Genomic DNA, 17,198 nt, shown 5'->3' on the forward strand with positions numbered 1-17,198 from the left:
CTCATGTGGTTCACCAAATAACTTGTAATTGTTGTAACTCCACCTATGTCAGGCGGACTTGCAGATATATGGTCTCAAGGATTTCGGAGCATCAAAAAGCATCATTGTGACAACATTTGACTGAATGTTTTGGCTCTTCACGAGGTTTTCAGTGGCGTGTCATTGATCAGTTCAACGACTCGCAAAAACTAATGACAATGGAAGCCATTTATATTGCGCAGCGAAATCCGGCACTTAACGCGCGGGATGAATACAGCTGCAGAGAGCTAAACACTCAAATATTAGTCTTCATGAACAAATGTGATTTTTTTTTGAAATTTACATGTTGATGAAATCAAATTCGAGTTGATTGCAAAATTTTCAAAAAAAGAAAACCAATTAAAGAAATTGAATAAAATAGTAAAAGGAATGAAAAACATCAAAAACATTGCAAAACCGGAAGCAAATTGAGATAAAACTATTGTTTATTTTAAATTTCAGATTTTGTATATATGAAATCGTGAAAAACTCAAATGATAAGTTCAAATAATTTTAGTAGTAAACACTCCAACTTCAATTTTCTATAACTTCCTAACCTGATTATGCTAGTTATAGCGAAACCGTTTGTTTGAATTAAATAATATTTTTTTTACTTAGTCCTCTAACTTGAGGAAATCGAGCAAACAATTTCTTTAGATGTAAAATTTTTTATACAAATATACCAAACTCTGAGGCCTTTGAAATAGCTCTGCGATCTTTGTACTCAAGTGACAACGAACTTGACTTCAAACGATCCACACACAAGCTCGTACTGAAACTGGCATTAACCAACGTTCATTTCAAACTAAAGGATAACTGGTAGTGTCGGAAGCACGCCTCGGCAATGGGGCATCCCAGCAGTTGTCTTAGTTAACATTTGGATGAAGTCCTTTGAGGGAGAAATTGAGTGACCAAAATCAAACACGGAGTGTGACAATTAAAGATTCCAGAGAAAAATGTCCAGATTGCCATCAAAAATTGCTTGGAACAACAAAGCTGTCGAGTGTGAAAAATGCCAGAACTGGTATCAGCTCGTGAATTAGATGTCAAAAAAATAGTCAAAAAATAATTTCTCAAAAAATTTTTATTCTATTATTCAAAAACGCCAAAAATGACAAATGAGGAAAAGGCCAACATGCAGGATGTCTGGATTTGTACGTATTGCAGCAATCAACAAACAGAGGGGCTGGTTGAGATGAAATTGTTCAGAAAGTAGGTGATTGAAGTTATCTGTTCAGTTCGTAGTGACCCAGACGAGTACTTAAAAATTGCAAATTCATTACAAAAAAACCTGCAATTTACCATACAAAAAGTGAACATGGAAAAGGCACTTGCTTTTTCTTGATATCAAGGTAAAATTGAGCAGCTGAAAAAACTCTCATAGGTATAGGTATCAAAAATCAACTGACACAAGATTAATACTGAATTTTCGCAGCTGTGAACCACTTCAGTATAAGAAAAATATGATTCAGGCGCTTGAAAAAAAAACGAGACACGCTGGACCGAAAATCAGTATCCAGATGAATGTTCTTCAAAATAGTCAACCAGATTTTTGAAGAGATAGTAATTGGCAGTAAAGTTCAATTGAAAACCTCAGCAAAAGAGCATCAAAAAGGGTGCACAATGGAGCAGCAAAATCTCATGGTGCCTCGCTGAATATGTCCTTGCTCACTGACCTTGATCTGCCTCAAAACATTATTTACGTACTTCTTCGCTTCCGACAACATCCATATGCCGTCTCTGCCGACATCGAGGGAATGTTTCTACAGGTTGGTGTATTACCATCAGATCAACCATCACATTGCTTTCTGTGGCGGGAGGACCCCACTGAAGTTGTAGTTTAACAACCCGACTAACGTTGTAGTGTATCAATATACGCGCCATATGTTCGGGGCTAGGGACCCGCCCAGCTGCGCAAATTATGCGTTACAATCCACTGCGAGAGTCAATGCCAAGTTTTACCCCGAAGCTGCAAAAGCCGGCCTTGAAAAGTTCTACATGGCCGATTACCTTGACTCAGAGGAGTCTCCTGAAAAAGCCATCAATAGATCAAATGAATTGTTACATCTCCCCAATCTCGGTGGGTTCAAGCTTACAAATTTTTTAAGCATTGTGCCAAATCTAGCTGACCGAATTGATGGTTCTCCTCTACCTACTGAGCCCAATGTTATTGTTTCATGTTAGGAGGATCCATCGCATATACTAGGGCTAAAGTGGGATCACACTAATGACATTTTAGTTGTGAGTAGGGGTACAAGCTGCGCTATCACCAAGTCCCTCAGGCAACACTTGGTTCGATGTCTTGTCTCGAAAGTCTTTGGCCCCATTGGTCTTGTCGCACCGCTTACCGTCGGTGCGCGACTGCTCTTAAAAGACATCTGGCGTGTCCAAGGACAACAATGGGATGACGAGCTCCCACACGACATGGTTCAAAGATTTTTGGTTTGGAGTGCAGACTTACCAAAGCTTGAAAACTTTAAAATTCCTCAAAGTTATTTCAGTGGACCCTTTGATAATATAGAGTTGCATTTGTTCGGTGACAGTTCTCAGGATAACTTTGAGCAGTGTGCAAATATATAACATTTCACTTCTCGAGGCCTTATAAAGCTACCCCCCCCCCCCTGAAGAGGCTTAATCAAATATTATCAACAGGGTTTGCGTAACTATAGCTCAAGATTTTTCCCTTATATTTTGAAAAAAAATAGGTTTCAGCGAAGCAATTGTTAATATTATTAGCATTTTAAATTGTTATATTACAAAGTTCGGGTCCGGCGAAATATGTTCGGGTCCACCACGAGCCAGCACAGCCCCAGCAGTGCCCGCCACGAGCCAGCACTACCAAGCAGGGCCCACCACGAGACAACACGACCCAGCAGTGCACGCCACGAGCCAACACGACCCAGCAATGCCGGCCACGAGCCAGCACGACCCCAGCAGTGCCCGCCACGAGCCAGCACGACCCCAGTAGTGCACGCCACGAGCCAGAACGACACCACAGTGTCTGCCACGAGACAGCACGACCTAAGACTGACCACCACGAGCCAGCACGACCCAGCAGTGCCCGCCATGAGCCAGCATGACCCCAGTACTGCCCACCACGAGCCAGCACGACCTAGTAGTGCCCACCAAGAGCCAGCACGACCACCCCCCCCCCCCCCTTAAGGGGATTAATCAACAATTATCAGGAGGATTTGCATAACTATAGTTCAAAAGTTTTCCCTTATTTTTTTGAAAAAAATAGGTTTCAGCGAAGCAATTGTTAAAGTTATTAGCATTTTAAATTGTTATATTACAAAGTTCGGGTCCGGCGAATTATGTTCGGGTCCGCCACGAACCAGCACGACCCCAGTAGTGCCCGCCACGAGTCAGCACGACCCAGCAATGCCCACCACGAGCCAGCACGACCCCAGTAGTGCCCGCCACGAGCCAGCACTAACAAGCAGTGCCCACCACGAGCCAGCACGACCCAGCAGTGCACGCCACGTGCTAACACGACCCAGCAATGTCAGCCACGAGCCAGCACGACCCCAGCAGTGCCCGCCACGAGCCACCATGACCCAGCAGTGCCCGCCATGAGCCAGCGCGATCCAGCACTGCCCACCACGAACCAGCACGACCCCAGTAGTGCCCGCAATGAGCCAGCACGACAACACAGTGCCCGCCACGAGCCAGAACGATCTAGCACTGACCACCACGAGCCAGCACGACCTAGCAGTGCCCACCACGAGACAGCACGACCCAGCAATGCCGGCCACGTGCCAGCACGACCCCAGCAGTGCCCGCCACGAGCCCGCACGACACCACAGTGTCTGCCACAAGACAGCACGACCTATCACTGACCGCCACGAGCCAGCACGACCCAGCAGTGCCCGCCATGAGCCAGCACTAACAAGCAGTGCCCACCGCGATCCAGCACGACCGCAGAAGTGCCCGCCACGAGACAGCACGACCCAGCAATGCCGGCCACGTGCCAGCACGACCCCAGCAGTGCCCGCCACGAGCCCGCACGACACCACAGTGTCTGCCACAAGACAGCACGACCTATCACTGACCGCCACGAGCCAACACGACCCAGCAGTGCACGCCACGAGCCAACACGACCCAGCAATGTCAGCCACGAGCCACCACGACCGCAGAAGTGCCCGCCACGAGCCAGCATGACCCAGCAGTGTCCGCCATGAGCCAGCGCGATCCAGCACTGCCCACCACGAACCAGCCCGACCCTAGTAGGGCCCGCCATGAGCCAGGACGATCTAGCACTGCCCGCCACGAGCCAACACGACCTAGTTTTGCCCGCCAAGAGCCAGCATGACCGCCCCTGAAGATGCTTAATCAACAATTATCAACAGGGTTTACGTAACTATAGATCAAGATTTTTCCCTTATTTTTTGAAATGTAGTGTCCGCCAGGAGCCAGCACGACCAGCAATGCCCGCCACGAGCCAGCACTAACAAGCAGTGCACGCCACATGCCAACACGACCCAGCAATGTCAGCCACGAGCCAGCACGACCCAAGCAGTGCCCGCCACGAGCCAGCTTGACCCAGCAGTGCCCGCCATGAGCCAGCGCGATTCAGCACTGCCCACCACGAACCAGCACGACCCCAGTAGTGCCCGCCATGAGCCAGCACGACAACACAGTGCCCGCCACGAGCCAGCACGATCTAGCACTGACCGCCACGAGCCAGCACGACCTAGCAGTGCCCGCCACGAGCCAGCACTACCAAGCAGTGCCCACCACGAGCCAGCACTACCAAGCAGTGCCCACCACGAGCCAGCACGACCCAGCAGTGCCCACCATGAGCCAGCATGACCCCAGTACTGCCCACCACGAGCCAGCACGACCTAGTAGTGTCCGCTAAGAGCCAGCGCGCCCCCCCCCCCCCTGATGGGGCTTAATCAACAATTATCAGGAGGGTTTGCGCAACTATAGTTCAAGATTTTTCCCTTATTTTTTGAAAAAAAAATAGGTTTCAGCGAAGCAATTGTTAAAGTTATTGGCATTTTAAATTGTTATATTACAAAGTTCGGGTCAGGTGAATTATGTTCGGGTCCGCCACGAGCCAGCACGACCCCAGTAGTGCCCGCAACGAACCAGCACTAACAAGCAGTGCCCACCACGATCCAGCACGACCCAGCAGTGCACGCCACGAGCCAACACGACCCAGCAAGGTCAGCCACGAGCCACCACGACCCCAGCAGTGCCCGCCACGAGCCAGAATGACCCAGCAGTGTCCGCCATGAGCCAGCGCGATCCAGCACTGACCACCACGAACCAGCACGACCCTAGTAGGCCCGCCATGAGCCAGGACGACACCACTGTGCCCGCCACGAGCCAGCACGATCTAGCACTGACCGCCACGAGCCAACACGACCTAGTAGTGCCCGCCAAGAGCCAGCACGACCGCCCCTGAAGAGGCTTAATCAACAATTATCAACAGGGTTTGCATAACTATAGCTCAAGATTTTTCCCTTGTTTTTTGAAATGTAGTGCCCGCCAGGAGCCAGCACGACCCAGCAATGTCCGCCACGAGCCAGCACGACCCCAGTAGTGCCCGCCACGAGCCAGCAATAACAAGCAGTGCACGCCACGTGCCAACACGACCCAGCAATGTCAGCCACGAGCCAGCACGAACCCAGCAGTGCCCGCCACGATCCAGCATGACCCAGCAGTGCCCGCCATGAGCCAGCGCGATCCAGCACTGCCCACCACGAACCAGCACGACCCCAGTAGTGCCCGCCATGAGCCAGCACGACAACACAGTGCCCGCCACGAGCCAGCACGATCAAGCACTGACCGCCACGAGCCAGCACGACCTAGCAGTGCCCGCCACGAGCCAGCACTACCAAGCAGTGCCCACCACGAGACAGCACGACCCAGCAATGCCGGCCACGAGCCAGCACGACCACAGAAGTGCCCGCCACGAGCCAGCAGGACCCCAGTAGTGCCCGCCACGAGCCAGAACGACACCACAGTGCCCGCCACGAGCCATCACGATCCAGCACTGACCGCCACGAGCCAGCACGACCCCAGTAGTGCCCGCCACGAGCCAGCACTAACAAGCAGTGCACGCCACGTGCCAACACGACCCAGCAATGTCAGCCACGAGCCAGCACGACCCCAGCAGTGCCCGCCACGAGCCAGCATGACCCAGCAGTGCCTTCCACGAACCAGCACGACCCCAGTAGTGCCCGCCATGAGCCAGCACGACCCCCCCCCCTGATGGGGCTTAATCAACAATTATCAGGAGGGTTTGCGCAACTATAGTTCAAGATTTTTCCCTTATTTTTTGAAAAAAAGAGGTTTCAGCGAAGCAATTGCTAAAGTTATTGGCATTTTAAATTGCTATTTTACAAAGTTCGGGTCCGGCGAATTATGTTCGGGTCCGCCACGAGCCAGCACAACCCCAGTAGTGCCCGCCACGATTTTTCCCTTATTTTTTGAAAAAAAAATAGATTTCAGCGAAGCAATTGCTAAAGTTATTGGCATTTTAAATTGGTATATTACAAAGTTCGGGTCCGGCGAATTATGTTCGGGTCCGCCACGAGCCAGCACGATCTAGCACTGACCGCCACGAGCCAGCACGACCCAGCAGTGCCCACCAAGAGCCAGCACGATCCCCCTTGATGGGGCTTAATCAACAATTATCAGAAGGGTTTGCGCAACTATAGTTCAAGATTTTTCCCTTATTTTTTGAAAAAAAAAGAGGTTTCAGCGAAGCAATTGCTAAAGTTATTGGCATTTTAAATTGCTATATTACAAAGTTCGGGTCCGGCAAATTATGTTCGGGTCCGCCACGAGCCAGCACAATCCCAGTAGTGCCCGCCACGAGCCAGCACGACCCAGCAATGCCCGCCACGAGCCAGCACGACCCCAGTAGTGCCCGCCACGAGCCAGTACTAACAAGCAGTGCCCACCACGAGCCAGCACGACACAGCAGTGCACGCCACGAGCCAACACAACCCAGCAATGCCAGCCACGAGCCACCACGACCCCAGCAGTGCCCGCCACGAGCCTGCACGATCTAGCACCAACCGCCACGAGCCAGCACGACCTAGCAGTGCCCGCCACGAACCAGCACTACCAAGCAGTGCCCACCACAAGACAGCACGACCCAGCAATGCCGGCCACGAGCGAGCACAACCCCAGAAGTGCCCGCCACGAGCCAGCACGAACCCAGTAGTGCCCGCCACGAGCCAGAACGACACCACAGTGCCCGCCACGAGCCAGCACGATCTAGCACTGCCCGCCACGAGCCAGCATGACCCAGCAGTGCCCGCCATGAGCCAGCGCGATCCAGCACTGCCCTCCACGAACCAGCACGACCCAGTAGTGTCCGCCATGAGCCAGCCCGACAACAGTGCCCGCCAAGAGCCAGCACGATCTAGCACTGACCGCCACGAGCCAGCACGACCCAGCAGTGCCCGCCATGAGCCAGCATGACCCCAGTACTGCCCACCACGAGCCAACACGACCTAGTAGTGCCCGCCAAGAGCCAGCACGACCACAGCCGTTCCCGCCACGAGCCAGCACAACCTAGTAGTGCCCGCCACGAGCCACACGACCCAGCAGTCTCCACCAAGAGCAAGCAGTACCGGCCATGAGCCAGCTCGACTCCAGTAGTGCCCGCCATGAGCCAGCATGACCCCCCCCCCCCTGATGGGGCTTAATCAACAATTATCAGGAGGGTTTGCGCAACTATAGTTCAAGATTTTTCCCTTATTTTTTGAAAAAAAATAGGTTTCAGCGAAGCAATTGCTAAAGTTATTGGCATTTTAAATTGCTATACTGCAAAGTTCGGGTCCGACGAATTATGTTGGGGTCCACCACGAGCCAGCACGACCCCAGTTTTGCCCGCCACGAGACAGCACAACCCAGCAATGCCCGTCACGAGCCAGCACGACCCCAGTAGTGCCCGCCACGAGCCAGTACTAACAAGCAGTGCCCACCAGGAGATAGCACGACCCAGCAGTGCACGCCACGAGCCTACATGACCCAGCAGTGTCCACCATGAGCCAGCGCGATCCAGCACTGCCCGCCACGAACCAGCACGACCCCAGTAGGGCCCGCCATGAGCCAGCACGACACCACAGTGCCCGCCACGAGCCAGCACGATCTAGCACTGACCGCCACGAGCCAATACGACCTAGCAGTGCCCGCCAAGAGCCAGCACGACCCCCTCTGAAGAGGCTTAATCAACAATTATCAACAGGGTTTGCGTAACTATAGCTCAAGATTTTTCCCTTAATTTTTAAAAAAAAAATAGGTTTCAGCGAAGCAATTGATAATATTATTAGCATTTTAAATTGTTATATTGCAACGTTCGGGTCCGGCTAATTATGTTCGGTTCCACCACGAGCCACCACGAGCCCAGTAGTGCCCGCCACGAGCCAGCACGACAACAGGGTGCCCGCCACGAGCCAGCAGTGCCGCCACGAGCCAGCAGGACCCAGCAGTGCCCTCCACGAGCCAACACGACCCTGCAGCGGCCGCCACGATCCAGAAGGAGCCCAGTAGTGCCCGCCACGAGCCAGCACTACCAAGCAGCGCCCACCACGAGTCAGCGCGAACCAGCACTGCCCACCACGAACCAGCAAGACCACAGTAGTGCCCGCCACGAGCCAGCACGACACCACAGTGCCTGCCACGAGCCAGCACGACCTAGCACTGACCGCCAGGAGCCAGAAGGAGCCCAGTAGTGCCCGCCACGAGCCAGCACTACCAAGCAGTGCCCACCACGAGTCAGCGCGAACCAGCACTGCCCACCACGAACCAGCAAGACCACAGTAGTGCCCGCCACGAGCCAGCACGACACCACAGTGCCTGCCACGAGCCAGCACGACCTAGCACTGACCGCCAGGAGCCAGCACGACCCCAGTAGTGCCCGCCACGAGCCAGTACTAACAAGCAGTGCCCACCAGGAGATAGCACGACCCGGCAGTGCACGCCACGAGCCTACATGACCCAGCAGTGTCCACCATGAGCCAGCGCGATCCAGCACTGCCCGCCACGAACCAGCACGACCCCAGTAGGGCCCGCCATGAGCCAGCACGACACCACAGTGCCCGCAATGAGCCAGCACGATCTAGCACTGACCGCCACGAGCCAATACGACCTAGCAGTGCCCGCCAAGAGCCAGCACGACCCCCTCTGAAGAGGCTTAATCAACAATTATCAACAGGGTTTGCGTAACTATAGCTCAAGATTTTTCCCTTAATTTTTGAAAAAAAAATAGGTTTCAGCGAAGCAATTGATAATATTATTAGCATTTTAAATTGTTATATTGCAACGTTCGGGTCCGGCTAATTATGTTCGGTTCCACCACGAGCCACCACGAGCCCAGTAGTGCCCGCCACGAGCCAGCACGACAACAGGGTGCCCGCCACGAGCCAGCAGTGCCGCCACGAGCCAGCAGGACCCAGCAGTGCCCACCACGAGCCAACACGACCCTGCAGCGGCCGCCACGATCCAGAAGGAGCCCAGTAGTGCCCGCCACGAGCCAGCACTACCAAGCAGCGCCCACCACGAGCCAGCGCGAACCAGCACTGCCCACCACGAACCAGCAAGACCACAGTAGTGCCCGCCACGAGCCAGCACGACACCACAGTGCCTGCCACGAGCCAGCACGACCTAGCACTGACCGCCAGGAGCCAGAAGGAGCCCAGTAGTGCCCGCCACGAGCCAGCACTACCAAGCAGCGCCCACCACGAGTCAGCGCGAACCAGCACTGCCCACCACGAACCAGCAAGACCACAGTAGTGCCCGCCACGAGCCAGCACGACAACACAGCGCCCGCCACGAGCCAGAACGAGCCCAGTACTGCCGGCTACGGGACAGCATGACCCAGCACTGCCAACCACGAACCAGCACGAGCCCAGTAGTGCCCGCCACGAGCCAGTACTAACAAGCAGTGCCCACCACGAGCCAGCACGACCCAGCAGTGCACACCACGAGCCAACACGACCCAGCAATGTCAGCCACGAGCCACCACGACCCCAGCAGTGCCCGCCACGAGCCTGCATGACCCAGCAGTGTCCGCCATGAGCCAGCGCGATCCAGCACTGCCCACCACGAACCAGCACGACCCCAGTAGGGCCCGCCATGAGCCAGCACGACACCACAGTGCCCGCCACGAGCCAGCACGATCTAGCACTGACCGCCATGAGCCAATACGACCTATTAGTGCCCGCCAAGAGCCAGCACGACCCCCTCTGAAGAGGCTTAATCAATAATTATCAACAGGGTTTGCGTAACTATAGCTCAAGATTTTTCCCTTATTTTTTGAAAAAAAAATAGGTTTCAACGAAGCAATTGTTAAAATTATTAGCATTTTAAATTGTTTTATTACAAAGTTCGGGTCCAGCGAATTATGTTCGTGTCCACCACGAGTCAGCACGACACCAGGGTGCCTGCCACGAGCCAGCACGACCTAGCACTGACCGCCACGAGCCAGCATGACCCAGACGTGCCCGCCATAAACCAGCATGACCACAGTACTGCCCGCCAAGAGCCAGCACGACCTATTAGTGCCCGCCAAGAGCCAGCACAACCCCAGCAGTGCCCGCCACGAGCAAACACGACCCAGTAGCGCCCACCACGAATCAGAGGAAGCCCAGATGTGCCCATCACGAGCTAGCACGACCCAGCAGTGCCCGCCACAAGCAGGACGACTCCAGCAGTGCCCACCACGAGCCAGCACGACCCTGCAGCGGCCACCACGAGCCAGAAGGAGCCCAGTAGTGCCAGCCACGAGCCAGCACTACCAAGCAGCGCCCACCACGAGCCAGCGCGATCCAGCACTGCCCACCACGAACCAGCAAGACCCCAGTAGTGCCCGCCACGAGCCAGCACGACACCAAAGTGCCTGCCACGAGCCAGCACGACCTAGCACTTACCACCAGGAGCCAGCACGACCCTGCAACGCCCGCCACGAGCCAGAACGATCCAGCACTGCCCACCACGAACCAGCACGAGCCCAGTAGTGCCCGCCACGAGCCAGCACGACACCACAGTGCCTGCCACGAGCCAGCACGACATAGCACAGACCGCCACGAGCCAGCACGACCCAGCAGTGCCCACCATGAGCCAGCATGATCACAGTACCGCCCGCCACGAGCCAGCACGACGTACTAGTGCCCGACAGGAGCGAACACGACTCAGCAGTGCCCGCTACGAGCCAGCACGACCCAGCAGTGCCAGCCACAAGCCACCACGACGCAGCAGTGCCCGCCACGGGCAGGACGACCCAGCAGTGCCCGCCACGAGCCAGCACGACCCTGCAGCGCCCGCCACGAGCCAGCACGAACCAGCAGTGCCCGCCACGAGCCAGCACGACACCAGCATAGCCCGCCACGAGACAACACGACCCAGCAGTGCCCATCACGAGCCAGCACGACCAAGCAGTGCCCGCCACGAGCCAGCACGACCCCAGTATTGCCCGCCACGAGCCAGCACTACCAAGCAGTGCCCACCACGAGCCAGCTCGATCCAGCAGTGCACGCCACGAGCCAACACTACCCAGCAGTGCCCACCACGAGCCAACACGACCCTGTAGCTCCCGCCACAAGCCAGAAGGAGCCCAGTAGTGCCCGCGACGAGCCAGCACGACCAAGCAGCGCCCACCACGAGCCAGCACGAACCAGCAGTGCCCGCCACGAGCCAGCACGACCAAGCAGTGCCCGCCACGAGCCAGCACGACCCCAGTATTGCCCGCCACGAGCCAGCACTACCAAGCAGTGCCCACCACGAGCCAGCTCGACCCAGCAGTGCACGCCACGAGCCAACACTACCCAGCAGTGCCCACCACGAGCCAGCACGACCCTGCAGCGCCCGCCACAAGCCAGAAGGAGCCCAGTAGTGCCCGCCACGAGCCAGCACGACCAAGCAGCGCCCACCACGAGCCAACGCGATCCAGCACTGCCCACCACGAACCAGCAAGACCCCAGTAGTGCCCGCCACGAGCCAGCACGACACCAAAGTGCCTGCCACGAGCCAGCACGACCTAGCACTGACCACCAGGAGCCAGCACGACCCTGCAACGCCCGCCACGAGCCAGAACGATCCAGCACTGCCCACCACGAACCAGCACGAGCCCAGTAGTGCCCGCCACGAGCCAGCACGACACCACAGTGCCTGCCACGAGCCAGCACGACATAGCACAGACCGCCACGAGCCAGCACGACCCAGCAGTGCCCACCATGAGCCAGCATGATCACAGTACCGCCCGCCACGAGCCAGCACGACGTACTAGTGCCCGACAGGAGCGAACACGACTCAGCAGTGCCCGCTACGAGCCAGCACGACCCAGCAGTGCCAGCCACAAGCCACCACGACGCAGCAGTGCCCGCCACGAGCAGGACGACCCAGCAGTGCCCGCCACGAGCCAGCACGACCCTGCAGCGCCCGCCACGAGCCAGCACGAACCAGCAGTGCCCGCCACGAGCCAGCACGACACCAGCATAGCCCGCCACGAGACAACACGACCCAGCAGTGCCCATCACGAGCCAGCACGACCAAGCAGTGCCCGCCACGAGCCAGCACGACCCCAGTATTGCCCGCCACGAGCCAGCACTACCAAGCAGTGCCCACCACGAGCCAGCTCGATCCAGCAGTGCACGCCACGAGCCAACACTACCCAGCAGTGCCCACCACGAGCCAGCACGACCCTGTAGCTCCCGCCACAAGCCAGAAGGAGCCCAGTAGTGCCCGCGACGAGCCAGCACGACCAAGCAGCGCCCACCACGAGCCAGCACGAACCAGCAGTGCCCGCCACGAGCCAGCACGACCAAGCAGTGCCCGCCACGAGCCAGCACGACCCCAGTATTGCCCGCCACGAGCCAGCACTACCAAGCAGTGCCCACCACGAGCCAGCTCGACCCAGCAGTGCACTCCACGAGCCAACACTACCCAGCAGTGCCCACCACGAGCCAGCACGACCCTGCAGCGCCCGCCACAAGCCAGAAGGAGCCCAGTAGTGCCCGCCACGAGCCAGCACGACCAAGCAGCGCCCACCACGAGCCAGCACGAACCAGCAGTGCCCGCCACGAGCCAGCACGACCCCAGCATAGCCCGCTACGAGACAACACGACCCAGCAGTGCCCGTCACGATCCAGCACGACCAAGCAGTGCCCGCCACGAGCCAGCACGACCCCAGTATTGCCCGCCACGAGCCAGCACTACCAAGCAGTGCCCACCACGAGCCAGCTCGACCCAGCAGTGCACGCCACGAGCCAACACTACCCAGCAGTGCCCACCACGAGCCAGCACGACCCTGCAGCGCCCGCCACAAGCCAGAAGGAGCCCAGTAGTGCCCGCGACGAGCCAGCACGATCAAGCAGCGCACAACACGAGCCAGTACGAACCCAGCAGTGCCCACCACGAGCCAGCACGACCACAGCATAGACCGCTACGAGCCAACACGACCCAGCAGTGCCCGTCACGAGCCAGCACGACCCCAGTAGTGCCCGCCACGAGCCGGCACTACCAAGGAGTGCCCACCACGAGTCAGCTCGACCCAGCAGTGCACGCCACGAGCCAATACGACCCATCAATGCCGGCCACGAGCCATCATGACCCAGCATTGCCCGCCACGAGCCAGCGCGATCCAGCACTGCCCACCACGAACCAGCACGACCCCAGTAGGGCCCGCTATGAGCCAGCACGACACCACAGTGCCCGCCACGAGCCAGCACGATCTAGCACTGACCGCCACGAGCCAACACGACCTAGGCTTGCCCACCAAGAGCCAGCACGACCCCCCCCCCCTGAAGAAGCTTAATCAACAATTATCAACAGGGTTTGGGTAACTATAGCTCAAGATTTTTCCCTTATTTTTTGAAAAAAAATAGGTTTCAGCGATGCAATTGTTAAAATTATTAGCATTTTAAATTGTTTTATTACAAAGTTCGGGTCCAGCGATTTATTACAAAGTTTTATTACAAAGTTCGTGTCCACCACGAGTCAGCACGACACCAGGGTGCCTGCCACGAGCCAGCACGACCTAGCACTGACCGCCACGAGCCAGCACGACCCAGACGTGCCCGCCAGGAACCAGCATGACCACAGTACTGGCCGCCAAGAGCCAGCACGACCTACTAGTGCCCGCCAAGAAACAGCACGACCCCAGCAGTGCCCGCCACGAGCAAACACGACCCAGCAGCGCCCACCACGAATCAGAGGAAGCCCCGATGTGCCCATCACGAGCTAGCACGACCCAGCAGTGCCCGCCACAAGCAGGACGACCCCAGCAGTGCCCACCACGAGCCAGCACGACCCTGCAGCGGCCACCACGAGCCAGAAGGAGCCCAGTAGTGCCCGCCACGAGCCAGCACTACCAAGCAGCGCCCACCACGAGCCAGCGCGATCCAGCACTGCCCACCACGAACCAGCAAGACCCCAGTAGTGCCCGCCACGAGCCAGCACGACACCAAAGTGCCTGCCACGAGCCAGCACAACCCTGCAACGCCCACCACGAGCTAGAACGATCCAGCACTGCCCACCACGAACCAGCACGAGCCCAGTAGTGCCCGCCACGAGCCAGCACGACACCACAGTGCCTGCCACGAGCCAGCACGACATAGCACAGACCGCCACGAGCCAGCACGACCCAGCAGTGCCCACCATGAGCCAGCATGACCACAGTACCGCCCGCCACGAGCCAACACGACGTTCTAGTGCCCGTCAGGAGCTAACACGACTCAGCAGTGTCCGCTACGAGCCAGCACGACCCAGCAGTGCCCACCATGAGCCAGCATGACCACAGTACCGCCCGCCACGAGCCAACACGACGTACTAGTGCCCGACAGGAGCTAACACGACTCAGCAGTGCCCGCTACGAGCCAGCACGACCCAGCAGTGCCAGCCAAAAGCCACCACGACGCAGCAGTGCCCGCCACGAGCAGGACGTTCCAGCAGTGCCCGCCACGAGCCAGCACGACCCTGCAGCGCCCACCACGATCCAGAAGGAGCCCAGTAGTGCCCGCCACGGGCCAGCACGACCAAGCAGCGCCCACCACGAGCCAGCACGGACCAGCAGCGCCCACCACGAGCCAGCACGACCAAGCAGTGCCCGCCACGAGCCAGCACGACCCCAGTATTGCCCGCCACGAGCCAGCACTACCAAGCAGTGCCCACCACGAGCCAGCTCGACCCAGCAGTGCACGCCATGAGCCAACACTACCCAGCAATGCCGGCCACGAGCCAGCACGACCCCAGAAGTGCCCGCGACTAGCCATCATGACCCAGCAGTGCCCGCCACGAGCCAGCGCGATCCAGCACTGCCCACCACGAACCAGCACGACTCCAGTAGGGCCCGCCATGAGCCAGCACAACATCACAGTGCCCGCCACGAGCAAGCGCGACCTAGCACTGACCGCCACGAGCCAACACGACCCAGTAGTGCCCACCAAGTGCCAGCACGGCCCCCACCTGAAGAGGCTTAGTCAACAATTATCGGCAGGGTTTGCCTAACTTTAGCTCAAGATTTTTCCTTTATTTTTTGAAAAAAAAATAGGTTTCAGCGAAGCAATTGATAATATTATTAGCATTTTAAATTGTTATATTGCAACGTTCGGGTCCGGCTAATTATGTTCGGTTCCACCACGAGCCAGCACAACCCCAGTAGTGCCCACCACGAGCCAGCAGGACCCCAGCAGTGCCCGCCACGAGCCAGCACGACCCCAGTAGTGCCCGCCACGAGCCAGCACTACCAAGCAGTGCCCCAGCAGTGCACGCCACGAGCCATCACGACCCCAGTAGTGCCCGCCACGAGCCAGCACTACCAAGCAGTGCCCACCAAGAGCCAGCACGACCCAGCAGTGCCCGCCATGAGCCAGCATGACCGAAGTACTGCCCGCCACGAGCCAGCACGACCCCAGTAGTGCCCGCCACGAGCCAGCACTACCAAGCAGTGCCTACCATGAGCTGGCCTGACCCAGCAGTGCCCGCCACGAGCCCAGTAGTGCCCGCCACGAGCCAGAACTACCAAGCAGTGCCCACCAAGAGCCAGCACGACCCAGCACGACCCAGCAGTGCACGCCACGAGCCAACACAACCCAGCAATGCCGGCTACGAGCCAGGACGACCCCAGTAGTGCCCGCCACGAGCCAGCACGACCCAGCAGTGCCCGCCATGAGCCAGCATGACCGCAGTACTGCCCGCCACGAGCCAGCACGACCTAGTAGTGCCAGTCAAGAGCCAGCACGACCCCAGCAGTGCCCACCACAAGCAAACACGACCCAGCAGCGCCCGCCACTAGCCAAAAGGAGCACAGAAGTGCCCATCACGAGATAGCACGACCCAGCAGTGCCCGCTAAGAGCCAGCACGACCACACTAGTGCCCGCCACGAGCCAGCACGATCCAGCAATGCCCGCCACGAGCCAGCGCGACCCAGCAGTGCCCACCACGACCCAGCACGACCCAGCAATGCCCGCCACGAGCCAGTACGACCCCAGCAGTGCCCGTCACGAGCCAGCACGACCCGGCAGTGCCCGCTAGGAGCCAGCGCGACCCCAGCAGTGCTCGCAACGAGCCAGCACAAACCCAGTGGTGCCCGCGACGAGCCATCATGACCTAGCAGTGCCCGCCACGAGCCGGCGCGATCCAGCACTGCCCACCACGAGCCAGCACGACCCCAGCAGTGCCCGTCACGAACCAACACGACCCAGCAGTGCCCGCCACGAGCCAGCACGACCCAGCAATGCCCGCCACGAGCCAGCACGATCCATCAATGCCCACCACGAGCAAGCACGACCCCAGCATTGCCCGCCACCAGCCAGCACGACCAAGCAGTGCCAGCCACAAGCCAGCGCAACCCAGCAAAAACCACGACGAGCCAGCACGACACCAGCAGTGCCCGCCACGAGCCAGCGCGATCCAGCAGTGCCCGCCACGTGCCAGCACGACCCCAGTAGTGCCCACCACGAGCCCGCACGACCTAGCACTGACCGCCACGAGCCAACACGACCCAGTAGTGCCCACCAAGTGCCAGCACGGCCCCCACCTGAAGAGGCTTAATCAACAATTATCGACAGGGTTTGCCTAACTTTAGCTCAAGATTTTTCCTTTATTTTTTGAAAAAAATAGGTTTCAGCGAAGCAATTGTTAAAATTATTAGCCTTTTAAATTGTTATATTACAAAGTTCGGGTCCGGCGAATTATGTTTGGGTCCACCACGAGCCAG

This window comes from Convolutriloba macropyga, chromosome 12, assembly GCF_964194025.1.
Source record: "Convolutriloba macropyga chromosome 12, txConMacr16.3, whole genome shotgun sequence".
NCBI classification, from domain to species: Eukaryota; Metazoa; Xenacoelomorpha; order Acoela; family Convolutidae; genus Convolutriloba; species Convolutriloba macropyga.